At 45.3% G+C, this 25,959-nt stretch overlaps 1 long non-coding RNA gene across 3 annotated transcripts in view; it reads right to left on the reverse strand.

The window, feature by feature from the left end:
* LOC123352421 overlaps window positions 1-25,959 on the reverse strand; it is a 75,270-nt gene that overhangs the window by 8,142 nt on the left and 41,169 nt on the right. Inside the window, exons 1-4 of one of the 3 annotated variants that reach the window (XR_006574173.1) lie at window positions 17,840-17,896; window positions 17,382-17,642; window positions 14,634-14,706; window positions 13,086-13,208 (exon numbers count right to left, since the gene is read on the reverse strand). This is a non-coding gene — a long non-coding RNA (uncharacterized LOC123352421). Of the gene's footprint in view, window positions 1-13,085; window positions 13,209-14,633; window positions 14,707-17,381; window positions 17,643-17,839; window positions 17,897-25,959 lie in introns of those variants that run through there. The other 2 variants (XR_006574175.1, XR_006574176.1) reach the window with 2 other exon arrangements.

Consider the following 25,959-nt stretch of genomic DNA (forward strand, 5'->3'; position numbering starts at 1 on the left):
CAATAGTCCTATTTAGTTCAGTGAGACCACTCACAGAGGAAGTCAAGGTTTTCTAAAGTGTGGTGTGTGCTCTTGATACAAAAAGTGAAGTTTCTAGCTGTTATGGTTGTAAAAAAAAAAAAATCTTGGAAGCATGACCCTAGTGTGCAACTGATGAAGTGATTTTTGCCTGAGTTTTCAGAGGGCCTAAAAGAACAGATATGAGATATGTGAACTGCCTCATTTATTTCAATGGGTGGTGAATCAGTTGCCAATTATGATATATTAAAAGTCAACATTGTTAACCATTTCACTGTTCAAAGCAGGTAAAACAGAAGGGTAAGTATTTTGTGAAAATCACACACAAGGAACATAAGTATTACCATATTGGTTAAGTACTGTGGTCTAATCAGTCCAGAAACCTGTCTCAAATGGGAATCTTCTCTTACCCCCTAATACTTAGAGACCAATTTAAGCCTTGATGGAGGAGGTTTTATATTTGCTAGACACTGGAAAATTTAGGACAGAGTCCAGGAACTTAAACTCACAACTTTGCTAGACACTAAAAATCATGGACTGAACATAGACATTGGATTCATGGCTTATTACAATAATCTGTAACCCACTAACCTCTGCTTCTTGTCCTATGTCTGCAGAGGCATTAATGGGCCACTCTACCTTGAATGGTCCCTTAGAATATGTGCTAACTGGTACGTCTATACTACCCGCCGGATCGGGGATTGATTTATTGAGTCTTGCCTGGCACCTCGGCAGGAAGAGTAAGCGTATCTTAATTCGAACCCCCTCCCCCCAGGGTAGCCCAAATGCTAAACAATCTGTTCCACCTTAACTTTATCTGTGATGTTCCACATACCTTTCTCAGACCTGACAAAGAGCTTGCTGTGGCTCCAATGCTGGTCTCTCTCACCAACAGAAGTTGGTCCAATAAAAGATATTACCGCACCCACCCTTTCTAATATCCAGGGACTGACACGAATTCAACTACACTGTGTAAAGGGAACATAGAATACACATGGGAAAGAAGAAAAAGGTGAGCATCTACAAGACAACAGGCAGTAAATGATAGACTGATGGCACATAAATGTTTGCATTCAATAATAATATTCTACATACTGCATGCACTCCACCCAATCATGGCGAAAATGTCAGTGGAAAATGTGAAGAGAGATTTCTGCACAGTGATGTTGGAGGACATGCCAACAAGTAGGAAATTATTTTCATATTCTAGGGCTGTCAGAGTTTCAGCTTGATGGAATTTCTGGATGAAAATTCAAGTGAAAATGACTGAAATGTATCAGTTACACACTTCTGCATCCAGTCCACATGACAGTAGGAAAGTATCTTGACAGACTGAAGGAAATAGAAATGTCTAAAATAATGACAACAGCCACAAACAAGTCTGCTGTGTATTTTTATGTTTGGAAATGCTGTGCCCAGCCCTACAACCATTAAAATCACACTAGGCTCATGTGATAGTCCCATTTACTGGCCAAGTGAAGTGAGGCCTTCCGTAACTAAATGACATTTCTGTTTCTCCATTAGTCAAACAAAAAGGAGGAAATGGGGGTGGCAGGGCCATTCTTAGGCATACGCAGCTGCATAGGGCACCCATAAATTTGGGGCACCCCTGGGTCTTAGTGTCCATGATCCTGTCTCTTCCTATCCCTGTTCTGATCCTTCCTGCAGGCTCTCACCACAGCTGGCTGCTGCAGCCTAGGGAGTCTTCCTTGGAGAGGGGGCAAGGGGGAAAATCTAATACTTAAAAGTGAAAAAGCCTTCCAGACCTATTAGCACTCCCCCCCACCTGCACTCCCTGCTGCCCCAACTCTGTGCCTCCCCCGACCCGCACCCCCCTTTCCACTCCACCCCTGGGCTCTCCCCACCCCTGACCCACAGCCCCCTGCCACCCCATCCCTGGGCTCCCCCACACACACCCTGTGCTGCCCCAGCTCCGGGCGACCCTCTTCCCCGCCACCACCAGTGCCCCCCCAACCACACACACCCTGCCGCCCCAGCCCTGGGCTCTGCCCCCTCCACCCGCACCCCCTGCTGCCCCAGCCCTGGGTCACTGGTAACTTGCTCCCAGGGTGGGTCATTCAGCAGGAATTTTGGATGTGCACAGAACACAGACAGGATTGGTTCTCATATGGTTACAGAACTGCAGTAAAGTGGAACAATTTTCAGCTTGTGTGACTGGAGGATATCTGGATGCATATTATAAGACTATCCTCTATAAATGAGGAAAAGTTGAGGTGCCTTTATTATTCTTTTGTTCAACTCTTTGTTTCTATGGGGAATTTGCCAATGCAATATCACTGTCTTCCTTTTAAACAAATAAAACTAAAAGGCAATGGCTGTTGAAAATAGCAATTCCAGTCCTAAAAACCACTGGGAAGCATTTCTTGCTCAATTTTATCTAACTTTTTCTACAGCAAGTTACAGTGGATCAGTATATTTGATTTGGGAGAAATGAAGTAACAGCTGCCCAAACTGAGCTTGAGCACTCCTGAATTTTGAGGTGTTCAAATCTGGAAGGCAGGTGCTAGATTCCCTTTCTGAATATTAGCTAAATCTGGAAAGGAAAAGTCAAGTTCTGCTTCCATGGCTCAGAAGTGGAAATCCTCCCAAGTGCCTGGTACTATATCTAAAGCCGCCCAGGTCCAGAGCCTCCCCTCCCTTACTTTTCATTTTAAATTCTAGTGCGCTCCACATACCGCCCTTGCTAGGCTTCAGATAGAGAGGGGCACTGTCCATTTAGTCCACCCAATTCCTTCTTTGGGGGGCTGCAAGGTGAGGTCACACCAGTCTCCCTAAGCCAGTCTGGGGATGTCTTCTGAAGGGGACATCTGGGTCAAAGCCTTTTACTCCTTGGGCACACTTGTTCCCCATTCACAACGCCACCCCACACTATCAGTGATCTCTCCATTCACAGCAAGCTGCAGGTTTCAGCTAGCATACTCCCTCCCACTCCCTTTCCTGTTGATAGTGACCAAGGGAATGCTGGGAAATGTAGTTCTTTCCCTGCTCCAGGGCTGGCTCTATAGGCAGGGAGCTAACCAAGGAACTACAGCTCCCTGGGCCCCCTGTTGGTTCTCAGCTCCCAAGCTGGATCCCTGCCAGCTGCCGCCCCTGCAAATGGGCTGCCCCAAGCAGCTGCTTGCTTTGCTGGTGCCTAGACTGCCTTTGGCTGCCGCTTCCCACAGCCCCCATTGGCCTGGAGCAGTGAACCGCGGCCAGTGGGAGCCATGATCAGCCGAACCTGCGGACACGGCAGATAAACAAACTGGCCCAGCTGCCAAGGGGCTTACCCTGGCAGGCCACGTGCCTAAGGTTGCCGATCCCTGATCTAAGTATTTCTCTTTAGCCTTAAATGCTTGGATCTTCAGACATACAGTTTTTAAAATAAATCCTTCAAAAGTCCACCCTTATGTAAAATACACATGCGAGCCTGGGCTGCCATCGGGCACAGACCACCAGTTTAATAATACTGCATAGGGCCCCATAAATCCTAAGGATGGCTTGGGGGGTGGGGGAGGGAGAGAAATACACAAGAGTAACTTCAGCCAGTCCTGTAATCCTCTACAGATCAAAGAATCAGCAGGTGGCAGCCATTAACATGTTCCAGCAAAACAATACCCCTCATCTTAGCTCTGCCCATTGTCCTAAAACAGTTAAAAATATGACCCGTGACCTGTCCATGACTTTTACAATATACCTGTGACTAAAACTTTGGGGGGGTGCCACAGGTACTGGGGGTGGGGCAGCCCAGGGAGGTGCTGAGATGCTGTTTTCAGGGGGGGCGAGGAGGGCTGGGGCAGGGTTGTTACTGCGACCTCCAGCTCCTAGCTCCATCTGCTGCCTCCACTCTGCCCCAAGCCCCGGTTCTGCAGCTCCCTTTGGCTGGGAACCTAGGCCAATGGGAGCTGTGAGGGCGATACCTGCAGGCGGAGGTGGCACATGGAGCTAGGAGCTGAGGAGGGGAGCCTCTCTGTCGCCCTTCTGGGGAGGCCCTCCCAGGTAAGCACCGCCCTGCACTCCAATCCCCAGCCCTAAGCCCCCCCCCCAACCAAAACTCCTGCTGTTGGGGGAGTAGGGGGGCCCGAGACTGTGTGACTGGCCCAGGGGCTGCTTGAGCTGCTCCCAGGCCAGCTGCACAGGCTGCTGTTTTCCGTGAGAAAACACAGAGCCTTAGTAATGAGTGTTCCACAGTTCAGGATCCTACAGGCACAGTGAGAAGGATTTTTAGAATTTGCAGTACTCTGGAAGACTGCAAATGACTCCAAGACCTCTTTCTTGGTGGGTAACAGCTAATTTAGACCACATCATTTTGTATGTATAGTTGGGATTATATTTTGCTATGTGCATTATTTTGCATTGAACATTGAATTTAAACTGACATTTTGTTGCCAAATCACCCAGTTTTATGAGATCCCTTTGTCACATTGTGCAGTCAGCTTTGGACTTATCTTAAACAATGTTGTATCATCTGTAAATTTTGCCACCTCACTCTTTATCCCTTTTTTCCAAAACATTTATGAACGTTGAACAGCACTGGTCCCAGTACAGGCCCCTGAGGGACACTACTATTTACTTATCTCCATTCTGAAAATGGACCAGTTATTCCTACCATTTGTTTCCTCTCTTTCACCTGGAGTGTCTGACAGTGCTTTCAGGATCATCTAAACATCCTTAATTTAATGACAAGACTTCTGCTATCTTAATCACCCTGCCTCTGTTTATAAAAAAAACTCCCTGCCCCAAAGGCAGAAGCTGTTAGCCGCACAGAACTTATCACATTCCACACTCAAGCTCTGTCTGGGGCTAAGGCATGCCCTGTGAGCTGACCGCAGGTACGAAACTTGGAGTGGGGGCCAGGAATCACTATGGCTCATGGCTGCTGTGCACCCCTATTTTTTTCTGTGGTCCTTCAGTTGGTGCCTATTGAGCAGAGCCATTGGAATGAGGGAAGAATGGTATAGGGGAGAACATGGGGGACAAAGAGCTCATATGATGGAGAAGGGAAGTATGGTAGAGATGACAAGAAGTGAGGAATGAGAGGGAGCAACCCTTGGAAGTGGGGGACCATGGAATATGGTGGAAGGGGGAGCCAGGGTGGGCTGACGGGGCACACAAAGCCCTGAAACTGGGGAGAAATAGGGGATCCCAGGAGGTGGGGGGGATTGCAGGGAGTTCCTGAAATAAGGGAAAATGGGAGGATGGCATGCAGGGAGATTGTTTGGAAAGGCAGATGGAATGGAGGAATGCAAGGAGCTCCTGACGGGTTCAATTCACTCAACTTGCAGCAGCAGCAGCAGCAACAGTAAAAGCATTGCAATCTTTCAAGTGGACTGTCGCATGACTTAGGACCAATCACATGAGAAAGGGTTGCAGTATCCAGCTGTAGTTTGTAAAACTGAAAAAAGTTAAAAATATGGCATAACAATGTGTTGCAACAAATATTTTTTGAGAGAGAGAGAGAGAGAGAGAGCTGTAACAGTAAGGGCAGTGTACTGAAAAAAGACAACATTGGACGGACTACAAGGATCATTCCATGAAAAAAAATATATATATATATATATATATATTATACACACACACTCACCAGATATGTTATTTCCCATTCAGAGTACGAGTCATTTGCACTCTATATACTGGAAACATGGTCAGTTGACTGCTCACAGAAAAGAAAAAATGTTGGCTACCAATGACTATGTTTATTACCTACAACAAAAATGCAGTAACAAATATGTATTTCAGAGGTCAGCAACCTCTGGCACGCGGCTCGCCAGTGCTTATGGGCCAGTTTGTTTACCTGCCGCATTGGCAGGTTCGGCTGACTGTGGCCGTCCCAGGCCAATGGGGGAAGCCGCGGCTGGCACATTCCTCGCCTGCGCCACTTCCCGCCGCCCCCATTGACCTGGGACGGTGAACCGCAGCCAGTGGGAGCTGCAGTCTGCTAAACCTGTGGATGTGGCAGGTAAACAAACTGGCCCGGCCCGCCAGGGTGCTTACCCTGGTGAGCCGCTTGCCAGAGGTTGCTGACCCCTGATGTATTTGTTCACTGTTTAGATGTTTGTATAAGCACACATTGTCTAATTATTATATACACCTCTACCTGGATAGAACGCTGTACTTGGGAGCCAAAAAAAAAAAAAAATTACCGCGTTATAGGGGAAACCACATTATATCGAACTTGCTTTGATCTGCTGGAGCATGCAGCCCCGCCCCCCTGGAGTGCTGCTTTACCGCATTATATCTGAATTCGTGTTATATTGGGTCGCATTATATCCGGGTAGAGGTGTATATAGCATCAATGATGGCTCTTTACTGACAAATAAAAATGTCCCTGCCCTAATAGTAATACACTAAATCAATGTTTCCCAAACTTGGGATGCCGCTTGTTTAGGGAAAGCCCCTGGTGGGCCAGGCCCATTTGTTTCCCTGCCCCATCCACAGGTTTAGCAGATCGCGGCTCCCACTGGCCGCAGTTCACTGCTCCAGGCCATTCGGAGCTGCTGGAAGCAGCAGCCAGTATGCCCCTCAGCCGGCGCCGCGTCTAGCGGCTCTCATTGGCCTGGAGCAGTGAACCGCAGCCAGTGGGAGCCGCGATCGGCCGGACCTGCGGACACGGCAGGTAAACAAACCAGCCCGGCCTGCCAGCTTGGGAAACACTGCACTAAAGCAAACGTTATAACAAATGTGTTTCAGTGTGGATGGGCAAAACCAACAACTTTTAAACATGAAACAATTGTACTTAGAACCAAAATTCTATCATGGTATGTGGGGGGTGGAGCTACCATGGAAGCTGGGTTCATGCTTCTGAACACATACTTCAGCGCAGATCCTCAGCATAGTTTTATCCAATGGTAATACACCTGTTTACACCAGCTACTACTCTAGCTCTTTATTCCTTAAATTCTGCATCAGATTTAAGAAAGAAAGAAAGAAACTCTATTAAACCAAAGCCTACTTTGGAACTACAGAGTTCTGTTAATGTGACACTCATCCCTTCTGCAGGTGCTATAGAAATAATAAATAATTATAACAGGTTCTATAAGCCTCTCTGAAGAAAGGATGACAAGTTATTCTATTTACAAAATCAGAATTCCTTGCGTCCCACTGCACTACTACATAACAACTATTAAGAAGGTTGAACCACTGTCAAAATGTTAGTGACATTAAAAAAATAAAAAGCCTCTTGAGACAGCAAGACCTATTTATATAAATTCCATATGGTTGGTTGTGCTACATAACTGCACCCTAGTGGCTAGGTTTTGGCAGATTATCTGAGTTACAGGGTAATCACTTAGTGAATCTGCAAGCAAAGTGAGGCTTGCACAGATTACTGTAATGAGATTTACTCGGGTTAAGTATCTGATTAAAATCATTACAATGAGATAATTTGCCTATTGCAAATATTGCTTGTTTTGTCTGACATAGATATTATTTTTAAAATACTCTGTTTTACTGCCCTGATTTGATTGTTCATGTTTATTGAAAAACTAAAAAGCAACTATTATGATGTAACCCACTTGTCAGTGTGTATTACCTGTCTGGCAGGAGATCGATCCAAAGAGGATGACAGTCTGTTACAGCTCTCACCTTGTAAACTTAATTCTAACTCAAACTGTACTAACTTCTGCTCTTATTTCTGAAGGCCCGCAGTTCAAAGTGTCAGTCAAGGTGGTGGCCATCACATAAGAAAGTGTATTATCAACTAGTAATCAAAGTGAAAAAAGATTTTCTTACTTCAACAGAATGGTCCAAATCCAATTCACTCAGATTAATATTAAAACTATATTTGAAGTGATATATTTTCCCATACATATATACCTTTAGTTTGAATAATTTATTTTTGTTCTTTAATCTAAAAGAATGCATAAAAGTCTCCATGAGAGAGAGAGAAAAAACAGATGGGTGTTTTCTGGCAATCTGTATTGGAGTTCAAAGAACAAAATGGCTGCTGAATTCTATTCACAGAAAGAGTGCAAGAAATCTAGATTTGCAGCACAGCAAACACAAAAGGAATCCAGGTTCACAACTACATATTTGACTCTCCCTGCATTGTAAATCAGGATGAAACTGTCAATATCTAATTTTATCAGCAATTTTGGATCCCTCTCCGGCCCTCTCCCGCACCCCCACCCTCCCATGCACACACACATTGTTTGATTGTTTGCTTTATGGCAGGGGTCTCAAACTCAAATGACCCCGAGGGCCGCATGAGGACTAGTGCATTGGCCCGAGGGCCGCATCACTGACACGCCCCCTTGCTGCCCCTGACCCCACCCCCAATCCACCCCTTCCATGAGGCCCCGCCCCTGCTCTGTCTCTTCTCCACCTCCTCCCCTAAGCGCGCACAGTTTTAATAAATATATACACTCAGTAATGCACCTCACTCAAAGGACAAAACACGCACTTAGATTTACTGCCTAAGGCTCTGGGAGGGAGTTTGGGTGGGGGAGGGGGTCTGGATGCAGGCTCTGTGCTCGATGCAGGCTCCAGGCTGCGGCAGGGGGTGGGGGTGCAGGCTTTGGGACGGAGTTTGGGGATAGGAGGGAGTGCAGGGGTGAGGGCTGTGGGGCTGAGGGCGAGGGGCACATGATGCAGGAGGGGGCTCAGGGCTAGGGAAGAGGGTTGGGCTGTGGGGTGAGGGCTGTGGATGAGGGGTTCATGATGCGAGGGGGCTCAGGGCTAGGGAAGAGGGTTGGGCTGTGGGGTGAGGGCTGTGGATGAGGGGTTCATGATGCGAGGGGGCTCAGGGCTAGGGAAGAGGGTTGGGCTGTGGGGTGAGGGCTGTGGATGAGGGGTTCATGATGCGAGGGGGCTCAGGGCTGGGGCAGAGGATTAGGGTGCGGGGGGATGAGGGGTTCATGATGTGGGGGCGCTCAGGGCTGGGGCAGAGGATTAGGGTGTGGGGGGATGAGGGCTCTGGCTGGGGCTGAGGATTAGGGTGCAGGGGGATGAGGGGTTCATGATGTGGGGGTGCTCAGGGCTGGGGCGGAGGATGAGGGGGCGGGGGGAATGAGGGCTCTGGCTGGGGCTGAGGGTTTGGGGTTGGAGAGGCTCAGGGTAAGGGAAGCCTGCCTTGCCAGTACTGGCGGAGGGCAGGCACTAGGACCCTGCACCCTAATCCTCAGCCCCAGCCAGAGCCCTCATCCCCCCACACCCTAATCCTCTGCCCCAGCCCTGAGCGCCCCCACATCATGAACCCCTCATCCCCCCGCACCCTAATCCTCTGCCCCAGCCCTGAGCGCTTCCCTTCCCCCCCCCCAGCCCGGCCCCGGCGGGTCCCGCTTCCCTTCCCCCGGCCCGGCCCCGGCGGGTCCTGCTTTCCCCCCCCCCTTACCCGAGCGCGTCTCCGGCGGTCCCGCTCAGAGCCGCGTGGTGAGGGGGCGGGGCTGGGAGCTCCACGCCGAGCGCAGCGCTCAGCCCAGAGCTCCCAGCCCCGCCCCCTCCCCACGCGGCTCGGATCGGGGCGGGGCTCAGGCGCTCGGACGGAGACTCGGCGCTCTATGCGCCGAGGCTCCAGGAGAGGGGCGGAGGCGGGAGCCTCCGCTTTTCTCTTGGGGGCCCCTGCGGAGCTCCCCTGGGGAGCTCCGCGGGCCGCAGGGAAGAGCTCCGCGGGCCGCATGTTTGAGACCCCTGCTTTATGGCATTGCTGTGTTTATTAACAGCCATTTGAAAGACTGAGGCCAACATTTTCAGAGGTGAGTGCCTAAAGTTAGGCATCTAAACCCATCATTAGGCATAAATAGATGACCTTAATTCCAGAGGTGCTGAGCTGTGTGCACTCTGCACCTCTGGAAATTAAACCACCTATTTAGTGATTAAATATGGATTTAGGTTTCTAAATGTAGTTATGTTAATAAAACTAAACCTGAAATCATTACCAATTAGGGCACACATCCCTCTGAGAGCCATGCAGCAGTTTCAAATTTGTGAAGAGTCACTCAATTGCCAATAAAATATGTCAGTGTTTTATAAAACACTTAGATTTCATCAGAAGGATTATGGTCGTTTGTACTGCAGAAGGGCACAGATCTTGGCTACAAACCCACGTAACCTATTTATCTCCAAAAGCAGTAAGGCTGCTCAAACTTGTAGATGTGAAGTTCTAACACAGAAAGCTGAATGCAGATGAAGATTTTGAGTAAATGAGTCTATCCACCCCAGTCACTTCTCCACCTAATTCATGAGGCTGAAATAGCCTGGATTCCCTGTCATACCAACCTCTGACTAGCAGCTCAATGCAGATAACCAGCTGGTAGAGTTTGTAAGTATGTGATTCTTTTCCATTAGAAAAGTTGTTTGTAAAAATGTCTCTTAAAAGGCTCAAAACAGAGAACAGAGGTCAGAATTAAAAGCAACAAATTGCCCCTCCCTCATCTTAGTACTGTTAAATTCCAGTCCAGTGGAACAATTACAAAAATCTTCTGCCACATCTGCATCTGGCAGAGCTACACTAATTTACACCAGAAGAGGATGTGACAAATTTTCGTGATTGGAGCTTAACAGTACTGAGGCAGGGCAGGGGAAGGGAAAACTGCTGTCTTAATTCTGACCTCTACCCTTAGTTCTGGACCTTTCTGAAGATAGTACGAACAGAGGAAAGCAGGAAGGGGAAGCTACATTTTTCATTCTGATCTCTACTCGTTAGTGAAATAGCTGAAATCAAGGTAGTTACTCTGAGGATCTGGCGCCCCAATACTAAAATCTCCAATACCAAAACCTCATTTTAATTAGAATCCCAGTGGGGTAAGCATCCAGCAAAATAGTTTTCACAAAATGGCAAACAGAAAACCTTTGCTTGCCTACGTCTAGAGTGGAAATTAATAGGCAGTAGGTTTAAAACTAACAAACAAAAGGAAGCACGTCTTTACACAACACAGAGTCAACCTGTGGAACTTGTTTCCAGGGAATGCTGTGAAGGCCAAAACTATAGCTGGTTAAAAAAAAAAAGTATTAGATATGTACCTGGAGGATAGGTCCATCAATGGCTATTAGCCAGGATGCTCAGAATTGCAACCCCATACTCTCCATGTCCCCAAGCCTCTGACTTGCAGATGCCAGGAGTAGATGCAAGGGGATGGATTACTTGATGATTGCCCTATTCTGTTCATTCCCTCTGAAGCATCTGGCAATGGCCACTGTCAGAAAACAAGATACTGGGCTAGACAAGCTATTGATCTGACCAGTATGGCTGTGTTATGTAAGCCTGGGACCTAAAAAGCAGGCTGCAGCTGTACATTAGGCACAGAGATATTTTTAACTGTATTTGTGGCCTTGGTCCACCCCTCAATATTTTTTTTGGGGAGGAGGGGGAATTTGAGAAATGACAGGTATCCAACATGAAAGGCAACACAGGGTCCTCGATCCTGTTGGATCACTCAAAATCAGGAGGCAATGAACAAAAATGATAATACATTACACTTCTAAAGTGCCTTTTGCCAAGGATCTCAAAGTGCTTTACCACACAATATTGTCCCCTCCTGCAAGAAAGAGTTAGAGCAGGAGGGGAGCCTCTGGGGTTCCATCTACATATGGACTTTGCTACACACTCTTCCATTCATGATAGGGTGTCTCCCAGTGAAAAAGCCAGAGAATCAGGCTCCGGAACCCAATGATCTCAGGGAATCCTCCAGAGACAAGACGATGCGATCTGTGTGGTGGCCATGCTCCTCCATTCTGCCACTTGACTCCCACCCGGGGCTCCCTCAATAACTAGCCAATGGAGATTGAAACAGGAGGGGAAGCACTCACTGCACAGGCCAAGCAGAAAGGGGACCGGTGGGGGAGCGTTGCTTAGCCCAGAGAGATAGAGGGAGCTCTTGCTCTACTTTTAGCAGAGAGGGGGAGCTATGTTTTCTCCCATCCTTGTCTTCAGTATAGCTCTGGAACTATACTGGTAAGTATAGCTGGGCTGACAAGTGGGTAGGGGAGGGAACAATGGAAGGTGAAAAGGCAACACCAAGATATTTTGAAGTTCTTCTCATTCATAGAATCATAGAATTCAAGATCAGAAGGGACCATTATGATCATCTAGTCTGACCTCCTGCAAGATGCAGGCCACATAAGCCGATCCACCCACTCCTTAAGCAAGCGACCCCTGCCCCATGCTTCGGAGGAAGGCGAAAAACCTCCAGGGCCACTGCCAATCTACCCTGGAGGAAAATTCCTTCCCGACCCCAAATATGGCGGTCAGCTGAACCCCGAGCATGCGGGCAAGACTCTCCAGCCATACCCTCTGGAAAAAGGCTAACAATATCCTATCATTGACCCATTGTAGTAATTACCAGTGTGGCACTTAATTGACCTATTGACTAAGCCCGTTATCCTATCATACCATCTCCTCCATTCTACACGTTTCAAAAATGAATGATTTTTTAATTCATTCAAAATCTTATATAAATTTTATCAACCATTTTAGATTTTGAATATATTTGCTTATCCAGTTCTCCCCCAACATGCTTACCCCCAGATTCCACACATTCTTCTTTTGCTACTGAAAAAAGGAGCCAAGAGAAGAGGGGGCAGAGGGAAATCAATGAACTTAAACACAGTCTAAATTTTTGGTTTCTCCTTAACATGGAGAGAGAGAGAGGGAGAGAAGAAGAAAGAAAAAAAAAAGACGTGAAAAATTTCTGATGAGGAGGGAAGCCCCCCGCCTTTTAAACACTTAAAAAAAAAGTGTTCAGAAGTTTCGGCCAGCTCTATTGATAAGGCCTCTCTAGATGTCCTGAAATCCTCCATAAGAGGAGTGGAGAGTAAGGGGTACTATTCATTATTTGTTTGACCATAGTGCCCAGGAGGCCCACTTATAGACCAAGAAGCCATTATGCTAGATACAAACACACAACTTAAAGCAGCCCCTTCCCCAAAGTGGGTAAAACAACATGGACAAATGCTACTAAAAATTCAGTAGAGCCTCAGAATGTATCAACTACTGAGCAGATTTCCCAGGGGTTGGGGTGATGATGCTTATTGACCTAAACCACCTTAACCTGTTTCCTCCTCATAAATGTCTCCGGAGCTCTATTGGGTGATGTGGAGAAGGGCGGACAGTACTACAGTGCTGGACCTACCCATTCTGTGCAGGCTGTAAAAGATCCCAACATGGAGGGCTCTGAGACAAATAACTCTGTAAAAGGATCACTTCAGTCACCATTGAAATGCTGACTCCACTAGGATGAGCTGTAACTCAGCAGCTGTTCACAGAAACAGAAGGTAGCAATTTAGAGGAAGTGAAAACACACTTTATCCAGCTGAACTTGCACAGGGCATTTAGGGAGACAAAATGCAGTAACCAGTTATCCCTAACTGAATTTGGCCAAGCTACCAAAGGTTAACTAACATCTATACTCTTAGGAGAGAGCCATGAGAACTTAAATGACTATGTGTGGCATATTTTCCATTTTGTGTGTCATTCAACTGGTGGCATCACCAAGTCACAGTGCTCCTTAGCACAAGTCTGGGGCAATGGTTCAGTAATGATTCAGAGAAGAGTGCCACCTACTGAATCACCAACACCACTTTCTACAGTACTCAGATGTTTCTTGGAATTAGTAATAGTAAGTCTCTTATCCTCACTGAGGACAGCCTCTAAAGGGGACATGAGTACACACATCAGCACGTTCATTAAACAAATAGCCCTGTTGAGCATGTCATGGACTCAACATGGCTCCATTATGAGTAGGGCCCTATCAAATTCACAGTTGTGGAAAAACATGTAATGGATTGTGAAATCTGGTTATTGTAGAGGGTGGGCAGAGTTGGGGGCTCCCCAGCCTGAGGCTCCTTCCATGTACTGGACTCCAGCTGCTAATCCCACCCCAGGCTGGAAAGGAATGGGATTTCCTCTTCCCCTGCAAGGGCCATTCCCAGAGCCGGGTGAGATCCACCACTAGGAACCCTCCCCAGCTGCAGGTAGCTCTACAGCAGCTGGTTTGGAGCCCAGCTCTGAAGGCAGCCACCCTCACATCTGCACTGTCAGCCCGACCCACATGGAGAGGCTGTGGCCCCAGTTGTCAGCCCCTGACCTGAGCAGGAGGCTGCCGGGAAAACCTGGTCATGTGGTAACCCCTCCCCCCATACCTCTCACTTTTGCACTGCTGCTAGCAGTGGCACTGGTTTTAGAGCTTGGCACCTGACCAGCAGCTGCTGGTCTCCGGCTGCCCAGCTCTGAAGGCAGCGCCCCAGAGAGCAACAGTGCAGAAGTAAGGGTGGTAACCCCACAATACCCCTACAATAGTCTTGCAACTCCCCTACCCCCACATCACCCCCTTTGGGGTCAGGATCCAATGGGTTACAACAGCATGAAATTTCAGATTTAAATATCTGAAACAGTGAAATTGACTATTTAAAAAATCTTATGACCGTGAAATTGACCAAAATGGTTAGTGAATTTGGTAGGGCCCTAAACATGACTCATGGATCTGAAAATGTGGGCTTATCTTCAGCACTAGTAGTCAGTGTGAAATATTTGACAAAGAAGTCTAAGTTCTGCAAGGACAGAAAGAAAACATTCAAAAGACCTGAATAACATTCCCAGACTCTGAAGTTATTGTATGGAACACTGGAGGGTTTGGTACATTTTATTGTCTGTCACCCCCTGGAGTCGCCTCGTCCTTTACCTTTTTGCTCCTTATTGTGATTTCTTTTCACTTATTCTTCTCTTTCCAAAATTCCCACATCACTTTTTCCAATCTAAGAGGCAGAAAAAAAAGTGGCATTTGCCTGTAAATAAAAACTACTCAAGAACTGTTAGGTAATTTTCACCTAATTTAAGCAAAATTAATTTACCGAGGCTACACTATGCCTTTACAGCAGGGCAATAGGTATCCTGCTGTTACCATTCAGGTCAAGAATTCAAACTCTCTGCTGAACAGGAAATATTTTAATATTTTCCTTTCTTTAAAAATTAATGTCAATTTGATTGAAGTGAGACTGGTTGTAGCCAGGTTCCACAAGTGTTATCCAAACCACTCATTCTGTCATTTCCCCTAAATTCTGACCCGTATCACCTCTATTCCCTTCCTAGGCCTCTCACAAGCAGAGAATGTTTTATGAATTGAATTATTTTCCCCAAGGAGAGCTTGTTTGAGAGACCCGCCTGCTCAGGAAGCAAACTGTGATCTGTTACCTTGCCTACTGGAGGATATTCCATTTATCAATAGGCACAGCTGAGATCAACCAAAGTTGCACACAGCATTGAATTCATTGTCTGTTTGCAATCTGTAGGAAGTGTGACATCCATATCTTCAGCTTGTTAAATACCACAGATGAGTAGCTTATCCCTGTGCTTTGAACAGTTGTCTGACTGGCTATCTATCTATATAATGCCAAGGAATAAGCAATGACTATTTCCTTCAAAAAAAGCTGGCTCCAGCTAAACAGCTACAAGGACATTCCTAGTAGAAAGATCTGGCAGAAAAGTTCTCTACTTTAAACTGTAAGCTTCTGATGCTCAGGAAGAATATAGGAACAGCTACACTGTGTGTGGAATTTAGTTCTTTTATATCTATGTTATCTATAAACACAAAATTCACAACATATGGTGGCCTCTATTTTGGGGTCTGACTGAGTGGCACTTGGGACAGGACAAGTGGTAGGGGTCAAAGGTGGCATTACACTATCTATGCATTCCTCTGATCCTGGGTGTTTCGCTAAATTGTGAGCAGTTGAGCATTATTCTAAGGGATACCCTTACTTGTTCCCTACATTTGGGATTGAAATGTAAAGGAGGTGGCATGGGATATAACTAGCTATCACAACTCTGAGGATACCCCTAATCCTTAGGTAATCAGTTGAATTGGCTTTATATCTCCTTAGCACCAACTGAGTGGTGCAAATGGGCCACTGCATGGCCAAGGATATTATCACAGTTTTAAAATGAAAAGAGAAGTGTAATTTTATTTTTGCTGGATTTTTCAACTTTTTTAAATTCATTCTTTGAATATGTTAATTTCCCTATTAGTTTTTTAATTTGAAACTGGAAAAAGCTGAAGTGTATTTAATACATATACATACAATGAGTAACTGAGAAAGTTCACCCAATTTTTAAATGTTACTGGTTTCAGCAATATTCCCTACACTTAATGAGGAATGCCACTAGACCAGGGGTCAGCAACCTTTGGCACATGGCTCGCTAGGGTATGCCCCTTGGTGGGCCAAGCTGGTTTGTTTACCTGCCGTGTCCGCAGGTTCAGCCTATCATGGCTCCCACTGGCCATGGTTCGCCGTCCCAGGCCAATGGGGGGGGGCCGGAAAACGGTGGCCAGCACATCCCCATTGGCCTGGGACTTTGAACTGTGGACAGTGGGAGCTGCGATCGGCCAAACCTGTGGACGCGGCAGGTAAACAAACCGTCCCAGCCTGCCAGGGTTCTTACCCTGGTGAGCCGCGTACCAAAGGTTGCCAACCCCCGCACTAGACCCAATAATCTCTAGAACTGTAGTAAACTGTTTAAGGGCTCTGACGATGTAGATACAATAAATATTCATAGTATACATACATTCTGAAAACAAACAAAAAAAACTAACTCCTAGGTGCAGATTCTGAGGTACATTGATCGCATTGTTAAAACGTTACAAACACCCGCTCTATGCACACCATTAAATGAGGCAAGAGTCTTGTGGGGAAAAAAATAGTATGTGGTTATGTAATTTTTGTATTATAATGCATACAAACCAGGGACCACTCTGTTAGCCTAGTAAGTAATATATCTTCTCTTGCATTGCACTATGATTATCTTTTGCCCTCATCTCAATATAGCAGCCTCTAAATATCTTTTCCTTCTGTGTTAATCTGACCGTAAACCTTTATGTTCAGATGACCTCTGATAGGTGAAGCAAGAAGGGAGGAAGCTAGAGTTCTGGTGGCAGAAGTTATGACCATGCTGATTGTGATCACAGCATAAAGTTTTCTGAAATCATGTGTTATGTGCAGTATCGGGGACTGTGCCTTGACGGGCTGAGCTTTTCAGAGGCATTGTGTGTGTGTGTGTGTGTGTGTGTGTGTGTGTGTGTGTGTGTGTGTGTGTGTGTGTGAATAAAGCAAATCTGTTGCAAGAACCTTAAGCACCGAGTGATCACCCTCCACACAGCCATGATAGTTTTCTCATATGGTGGGAACAATAAAGAACTAAATTGATCTGCATATTTGATAGCTTAGTGAGTCTGGGCTACCTCTACTCAGATGCAAAGTTGAGTGTTTTCCAATGAGACTGGTACATACCTCGGACAAAACTGAGTCAATTTGGGCCAAATATACCATCATCTCTTTATCATGGCCAATTCCACTAACTCAGGTGCTGAAGAAAATGGAAATCAGACTATGATTCACAATTTAAACCAAAATCTTTCATGTTTGGGGAGACTCACCCAGTTTTGGTGGAAATGGTTCATGCTTCACTGAAGGAGAATAGGATGTCAGCAGACCTTAAGCAAGTTGTAGTTAGGAACTTACTCAGGAAATCCTCTCCTAGTGCTGCTAATTTTGCCATATAGTGCTTTGAGGTAGCTTGTTCAGCCTTCACTATGTAGATGATATTCTTTAGGTCTCTTTCATCATATCTGCCTGAGTAATCTCTCCGTTTTTGTTGTGTCAATCTGATGCTCAATCCAAGTGAGACACAGGTGATTCTATAATGTAGAGATGGAAATGGGGAGAGGGTATTACCTGCCTTCTTCATTAAGTTTCACAACATCAAGGTTCTACTGCATTCATAGCTAATATCAGCAATGGTCAAGATTCCCACCCCTCATTTACATTATGCCAGAGTAGGAGATTGTGATGGCCCTATCCTTTCCAATATAGAACACATCACAGTGAAGGATACCTTTGTCATCACTTCCAGAGTATACAGGGGTATTTATCTGGAAAAACACTAGAAAGAAATTTGCACTGTGCCTGGCTCTAGGCCATAGTATTCTTAACTCAATTTCATAAGCATTAAGAATTGCTTGGAAAACAAAACAAAAAATTGCCCAGGAGAGCCCCCAAAAAATATTTTACATGATAGGAATGGCTTTAAAGACAAAGACAAAGGCTGTGTTGTGTATTTGGTTGTCATGGTTTTGTTGCTATGGCAACTGAGTTAGATTATTATGGGTTAGCTCAACCGGTTGCAACCGGCTGAGGAGCTCTCTGTATATATGTAAATAAAATGGAGGTTTTGGTTAGCTGCCTGCTCTCTGGCCTCAAGTGATTGCTTCCTACACCGGCTGCCCCAAGGATATAACACTGGCGACGAGGGTGAGACTCCGGTGCTGCTCCAGTAACAGAAGGAAGTAGAAGTAAGGTAAAGAACAAACAAACAAAAAAAGCTGCTTGTTGCACTGACTGTGAAAGTGAAACTAAAAATCATGGCTACTCTGACCAGGCCCCTGGAGCCTTTTGATGAGAATACAGAGCAGTGGCATGTGTATACTGAGCGTTTTGAGCTTTTTGGTATTGCAAATGACATTACAGAAGCGAAGAAGGTGCCAATATTCTTAACTGTTGTAGGGGCTAAAACCTACTCTCTGCTACACAGCTTACTACACCCTGTTAAGCCTGAGACTAAATCTTACAGTGACATTGTGGAAATCCTGGGGTCTCATTTCTCCCCAAAACCACTGGTAATTGCTGAAAGATATAGGTTCCACAAAAGAGACCAAAAGGAAGATGAAACAGTTGTACAATTTGTAGCCATTTTAAAAAAGCTAGCAGAACACTGTGAATTTAAAGAAATGTTACATGATGCCCTGCGTGACAGGTTAGTGTGTGGCCTGTACAGTGAAGCTATACGGAAGCGCCTACTGACAGAGGCTCAGCTTACCTTACAGAAGGCTGTTGATATTGCTGTCTCCATGGAACTGGCTACAAGGGAGGCACAATACATCGGTGCATCCCCTAGGGTGCAAAAAGTGTCACAAGAACCGACCCACAAAACTGTGCAGAGTCAAGAATGTTACCGCTGTGGTAAGCCGGGTCACCAGGCATCAGAATGCTGGTGTAAGGACCTGGTGTGTCGACACTGTGGCAAAAAGGGACACATTGAGTGTGCCTGTAAACAAAAGAAAAAGAGGCCTGTGGTCTGGCCGACAAAAAGAGGAACCCTGAATACCCTAGAGCAGACCCAGGATGATCAAGGTGACACCTCATCGCAAGAGGAAGTGCCACTGCATGTTTTGTCTTTGGCAATGGGCTCACATGAATACTGGGTAACCCCGTTATTGGATGGCAAACGTATACGCATGGAACTGGACACCGGTGCAGCCGTCTCACTGATCTCCGAGACTGTGTATAAAGAAAAGCTACAGCATCTTCCGCTTAAGGCAACAAAAACTGTTCTGAAGACGTATACGGGAGAAGCTGTGCCTATGCTGGGCACTATTGATGTTAAGGTGGAGCTCAATGGACAGGTGGCTAAATTGCCACTGTTTGTGGTGAGAGGTAACTACCCAGCCTTAATGGGTAGGTCTTGGCTTGGGAAGATTCAACTGAACTGGGCAGAAGTGCACCGGATGACTAAAGAAGAAACCAGTCTAACCCCTATACTAAGGAAACATGCTGCTGTTTTTGGAGATGATTTGGGAAGTATGAAGGGAATCACTGTGACATTGAACATTAAACCTGGCAGTCCACCAAAATATCTGAAAGCCCGAACTGTGCCATATGCCATCAGGCCAAAAGTTGAAGCAGACCTGGAGCGCCTGGCCACCAATGGAGTCCTAATACCAGTTACCCATAGCTAATGGGCCACTCCTATCGTTCCAATCGTGAAGAAAGATGGCTCTCTCCGGATTTGCGGTGATTTTAAAGTCACTGTCAACCCAGTGTTGTGTGCAGAGCAATACCCGCTTCCCCGCATCGATGACCTCTTCGCAGGCCTGGCTGGGGGACAAAAGTTCAGTAAGATTGATCTGAGTCAAGCATATTTACAGATGCACGTTGATGAAAAGTCCCAAGAGCTGTTGACTATTGTGACTCATAAGGGGCTTTATCGATACTGTCGTCTACCCTTCGGAATAACATCTGCTCCCGCCCTGTTCCAGAGGGCTATGGACCAGATCTTGTGTGGCTTGTCAGGAGTTCAGTGCTATCTGGATGATATCCTGGTCACTGGAAGAAATGAAGAGGATCACTTAAAGAATTTAGAGGCTACCCTACAAAGACTGGAAGAGTATGGCCTACGAGTTCGCAAAGACAAGTGTGAATTCTTCAAGCCCTCTGTTGAATATTTGGGACATATCATTGATTCTGCAGGTCTTCATAAGGCCCCTGCAAAAGTTAAAGCTATTGTGGAGGCTCCCCCACCTCGAAATGTAAGCCAGCTGCGCTCGTTTCTAGGACTACTGAACTATTATGGAAAGTTCATCTCACAGTTAGCCACACTGCTAAAACCACTTCATGAGCTCCTTGGGCAGAACAAGGCCTGGAAGTGGACTGAAGCCTGTGATGTTGCGTTTAACAAAGCTAAGGATGCATTGCTAAATTCTGAAGTTCTAACGCACTTTGATCCATCCTTACCACTGCAATTGGCCTGCGATGCCTCCCCTTATGGAGTGGGAGCAGTCGTGTCACATATTATGCCTTCAGGAGAAGAGAGACCTATTGCTTTTGCTTCACGCACTCTAAGCAAAGCAGAAACTAACTACGCCCAAATCGAACGTGAGGCATTAGGAATTGTTTTTGGAATTCGGAAGTTTCATCAGTACCTGTTTGGGCGAAAATTTACTCTTCTCACAGACCATCGACCTCTGACATCAATTTTTGGACCTTACACAGGCATTCCCCCATTAGCTGCTAGTCGTATGCAACGTTGGGCATTGTTACTTTCAGCACACACATATGAAATCAAATATCGGAAATCCACTCTACACGGCAATGCAGATGGCCTCTCAAGGTTGCCTTTGCCGGTCAAACACCACGATAGTGCCCACAAGGAAATCTTCTACTTTGAACAGGTAGAGAATACACCCATCACTGCTACTCAGATAAAGAAGGCAACTCGCGTTGACCCAGTATTGTCCCACGTTATGGACCTGGTGATGCATGGAACATCTCGACAAACCTCTCCGGTCTCATCCGACCTTGTTCCCTACATGTCCAAGCGGACGGAGTTATCGGTCCAATCTGGTTGTTTGTTGTGGGGGAGACGTGTCATTATTGCACCACCACTGAGATCACAGATGTTAGAACAGCTACATTCCGGTCACTGTGGAATAGTGCGCATGAAGGTAATTGCACGAAGCTATTTTTGGTGGCCTGGACTGGACAGCGCTATTGAAGAGAAGGCAAAAGCTTGTATGTCATGTCAGGGTGTGAGGAATGCACCCCAGTGGGCACCCCTACACCCATGGGACTGGCCTGAAAACCCGTGGCAACGTATTCACGTTGACTTTGCTGGCCCCCTTGAAGGAAGCATGTTCTTGGTGGCAATAGATGCCCATTCTAAATGGCCAGAAGTCTCTATAATACAGTCCACTTCTGCAGAGAGTACTATCCAAAAACTACGAGGACTCTTTAGTCGTTTTGGTCTGCCAGAACAACTTGTGAGCGACAACGGACCGCAGTTCGTCTCTCAGGAGTTTCAAAATTTTATGAAAGCAAATGGGATACACCACATCACGTCAGCACCATATCATCCGTCCACCAACGGATTAGCTGAAAGATTTGTGCAGACAATGAAAAATGCTTTGAAATCAGCAAGGGGACAACACTCCATTCAAAAGCGTCTGGATACCTTTTTACTTTCCTACAGAAACACACCTCATGCTACGACCCACGCATCTCCGGCCTTTCTAATGATGGGACGACAGCTGCGCACTTGCTTTGATCTGCTGAAACCTTCTGAACCCCGACAAATTGTGCAACATCAGCAGCAATATCAAGTCATCAGACGGGCACCCAGAGCAAAAGACCGAACCTTTAGCCCGGGACAGCCAGTTTTGGCTCGGAATTATACTTCCAGAGCTAAATGGGTTCCGGCCACAGTCATCACTCAAACAGGACCTGTTTCCTACACAGTCCGGACTGCAGAGAATCTTACCTGGCGGCGACATGTAGATCAGCTGTTGCCAGGTCATGCCAGTCCTCGGGACCCATCTGCAGTTGAGGGGTCTGACTTCACCTCTTCTGGTGAGGGATCGAATCACGAGTCACCTGTTTCTGACTGTTCTCCTCCATTACTGCCGGCGGCTGAGATACCCCTTTGCTCAGCATGAGCTGATACCACCTCCTCACCTGTTCGTGCTGCGGACCCTGAGCCCCTAGTGCTTTCGGGTGCAATAACACCAGTAGTTCGCCGTAATCCACCTAGAGACAGAAGGCCTCCTCATCGGCTGGATCTTTAGCTAGGGCGAACCCATGGTTATGGGGCAAAATAATCCCCAGGGTTTAGCCGGGAATGGAGGCAGTCTACCCTCCTTCTCTAGTCTAGTGTGTGTTTTATTTAGGGGATGTTCTTATTGGGGGGGAGTAATATGTTGTGTATTTGGTTGTCATGGTTTTGTTGCTATGGCAACTGAGTTAGATTATTATGGGTTAGCTCAACCGGTTGCAACCGGCTGAGGAGCTCTCTGTATATATGTAAATAAAATGGAGGTTTTGGTTAGCTGCCTGCTCTCTGGCCTCAAGTGATTGCTTCCTACACCGGCTGCCCCAAGGATATAACAGGCTGCAACTTTATTTAATAAATAACCAATAAGAACATAAACATTTTGAAGAGGAGAATATAGTCTTTTCCGCAAAGGGCATCAGCAACTGCTCCGACCAACCAAGGTCAAAATAACCACCAAGCCAGGAGGTACCATGCATCCCACCCACACCTGCACACATGGCCTGGGCCATAAGCCACACTTCTCCCACAGAGAGAAGATTGGGGCCATCCTGAGACATGCTAAATATACCAAATAGTATTTGCTTGTGAGTCTCAGTTTCACCCCCACACTAAATCCTTCTTATTTACCATCTTGAGCCAAACAGATACAAATATTTTCCCTTCTGTAAAGTATAAACTGCCCTCAAAGTTGTAACATAACATACTGGAAACCTGAACTCAAAAGAAGATGCAGTGATTAGTCACCATAACAACTAACAAGTACAAATATACAGCTATCACACAATACAATTTCCACAGGATAAGCACCAACCACTTCTCTGAAGCTCTGCCCCCCAAGTGCATGAGTGGATGTGGTGGGAGAAAGACCCTGCTACAGCTGAAGGGGATCCTGAAGAGCCCTCTCCTCCTCCTCTCAAGTTTATTCTAAACATGGGAAGGCATGGAGGAGTGTCCTCCCTTCTAGACCGTAATAAGGCTCCTTAGAGAAACCAATGGCACAGCCAGACACAAAGCTGGATTATGATTGATCGGAAAGTTCAAAGAGGCCCTGGAATACAGCTAGGGAAAGTCCTAGCAAACTCATTCAAAAGGACACTTGTGACAATATGTATGCTATATGTGACAGCATTTAGTTACCTTGAGATTCTTTAAAAATACAAAGGGTGTCCAAGAGCATTATTCACTAAAAGAAGATATCATACCATGCATCCCAAGGAGTCATCTTATTTCTTTCACTTCAGTTCCAGTTCTCTTTCTTTAGTCCCCTTCAAGCTAACTCCCCAGCTGATTAATATGTCACTCTACTCACCACTGCTTACACATACTACTTGCCTCCTATAACAGAAATCATTGTTTACTTATGCCGAAATAGCAAAACCTATGCACCAGTCAGATAGCTCAACAGCTGACTAAATGCTCACATTTTTTTATCTTGATTTTTAGCTTAATGGAAAAAAATGATTTAAAAAAACAAAAAGCAATTTGTGTCTAGCTGGTAGTCGGCTTGTCTTCAAATGAGCTATAGGGCAAGAGAAAGCCACCTCTGTTGATCTGAAGATATTCTGACCATACTCAAGGGACGTCGGTGTAGGTATCTGGACTAGATGATCTCTTTGAGGTTCTTTCCCGCCATACATTTCTATGACTAAGTGTGATTTATTGGAAAAAAATGTATTCCCCCCCGCCCATTTTTATGCCACCAAGTATCCTGAGTATCAGTTAATGAACTGTTGCTGAGCATTAATACATACAGTTCAGTTCTGTTCTCCCCTTTTAATGTTTCACTGTTGATGAGTTGATGGTTCATTCTACTTCATATGCTGTAAGGTTTATAATACATGACTTGCAACATGGGATGGAATCTACAAATTTAAATTACTCCACTGTTTTAGGATTGTGTATTTAATATAAAACATTTAAAATCTATAATAGCCACAAAACCAAGAACTCTTTGCACAACTAAAAACAAATGCAGCTGTCATAAGAAAAAAAATAGTGAACACACTTTCCCCTCAATCAAGTGCTGAGATATACTAATGAAGAGATATCAAGGCACCCAGGAAAAAGACACACAAGTCTGTCTTTCTTCTACTGGAGAGAGATCAAACAATGAATATCTGCCCTTTATAATTAAAATGGTCTCATTTCTTAGAAATTATACACACACACACACACACACACGAAAGCTAAGGTCTGAGAAATGGTTGGAATTCCTCATAAATGTAGTACTTTAAATCTCAGGTACTATATGATACCTATAGGGATAATTATTAGAATAACTAAAGATTTCTTAACCAAACTTAAGTTAACAATATACAGTATTTGCTCTATGGTTTGTGGCTAGTAAATAAAAGGTGCCAATCAGCAAGTAAAAGAAGGCCCTGAGAATATGTAGCATTACTTATGATGTGGGAAGGATGTATGGTTCAAAAAGTAACTAATAAAATAAAGAGCTGCATTAACAAGACAAAGAAAAACAAACAGTCTTAAAAGAAACAAAGCACAAACCTTCCCACTTTTCTTCTGAGGGAGGAGAAAAGGAGGAAAGGCCTTTTGGGAAGAAAGAAGGCTGTGAATCTCGCCTGGATTAAGATTGGAAATAAGAGTGAATTGTCTCAAATTGTCTTTTTAGCTGAAGACAGTAATTGTCAAAGACTAAGCTTGGTTGTTAAAGGGTATAAAAAGCAAACACTTAAAGATTCCTTGCTAATATCTGCCTGATCATGTTCCAGGCGGCCAGTATGGGTCTAAGCACCCGCTAGGTTTACCCGGTTTGTAAGTAAATACCATCACTAAATACCTGGTACCTATAAATGTTTTTACTGTTTGGATATAGTAAATTGCTTATTATTTCAGCTTTAGAGGCATGTTTAGAGCAATTATTTAAATACTATTTGGCCTTTGGATTTAATAAAAAAATAATGATTAAATGAGTGTCTGGTGGTTTCCCATATTAATAATTTGAAATATTAATAATTCTAACAGTAGCCAATACCAGTTAAGCTTTACCTTTCCAAAATGCAGCGTACATCTGGAGATTAAAATGGCTAAATTATAAAATTAGTAACACACCCTAACAATTTTATATCAAAGCCCCACTTCAGGGACATATATGCAATATTGGGGAATGCATAATTGGGCCTTAATACTTATGTACCAGAAAATACAATAAAGTTATATTAAGATTGCAAAGTCAAGCACTAAAAAGTTAGGAAATGCCAGAATTAAGATTCCCTATATATCCTATCCTGTGCACAGAGGGAAGTCTTTCCTGTTTATTTCAAAGGGCTTGGGATCAGAACATGAATGAGGCAGGGGACCTGTGGAACAAATGTATGTGGTCCTGTAATTAAAGACAGGATCACAATACACAAACACATGGGGCACAATTACCAGGCTGGGTGCTCAACACTTTCTGAACATTGTACTACTTTAAACCAAGCCAAACTGGTCATCCAAAGTTAGAGGCACCCAAAATTAAGGCACATTTTTGAATATGTTGGCTAAATCACATTGGATCTATAAGAGTATGAATGTCTCATTGCAGTATACAACTGACTAATTTCAGCTGGTAAAACATGAACTTATGACTAATACTATTTTAGAACTCTGAATAAATTATATATGCAAGT

This window comes from Mauremys mutica, chromosome 1, assembly GCF_020497125.1.
Source record: "Mauremys mutica isolate MM-2020 ecotype Southern chromosome 1, ASM2049712v1, whole genome shotgun sequence".
In the NCBI taxonomy this organism is placed as follows: domain Eukaryota; kingdom Metazoa; phylum Chordata; order Testudines; family Geoemydidae; genus Mauremys; species Mauremys mutica.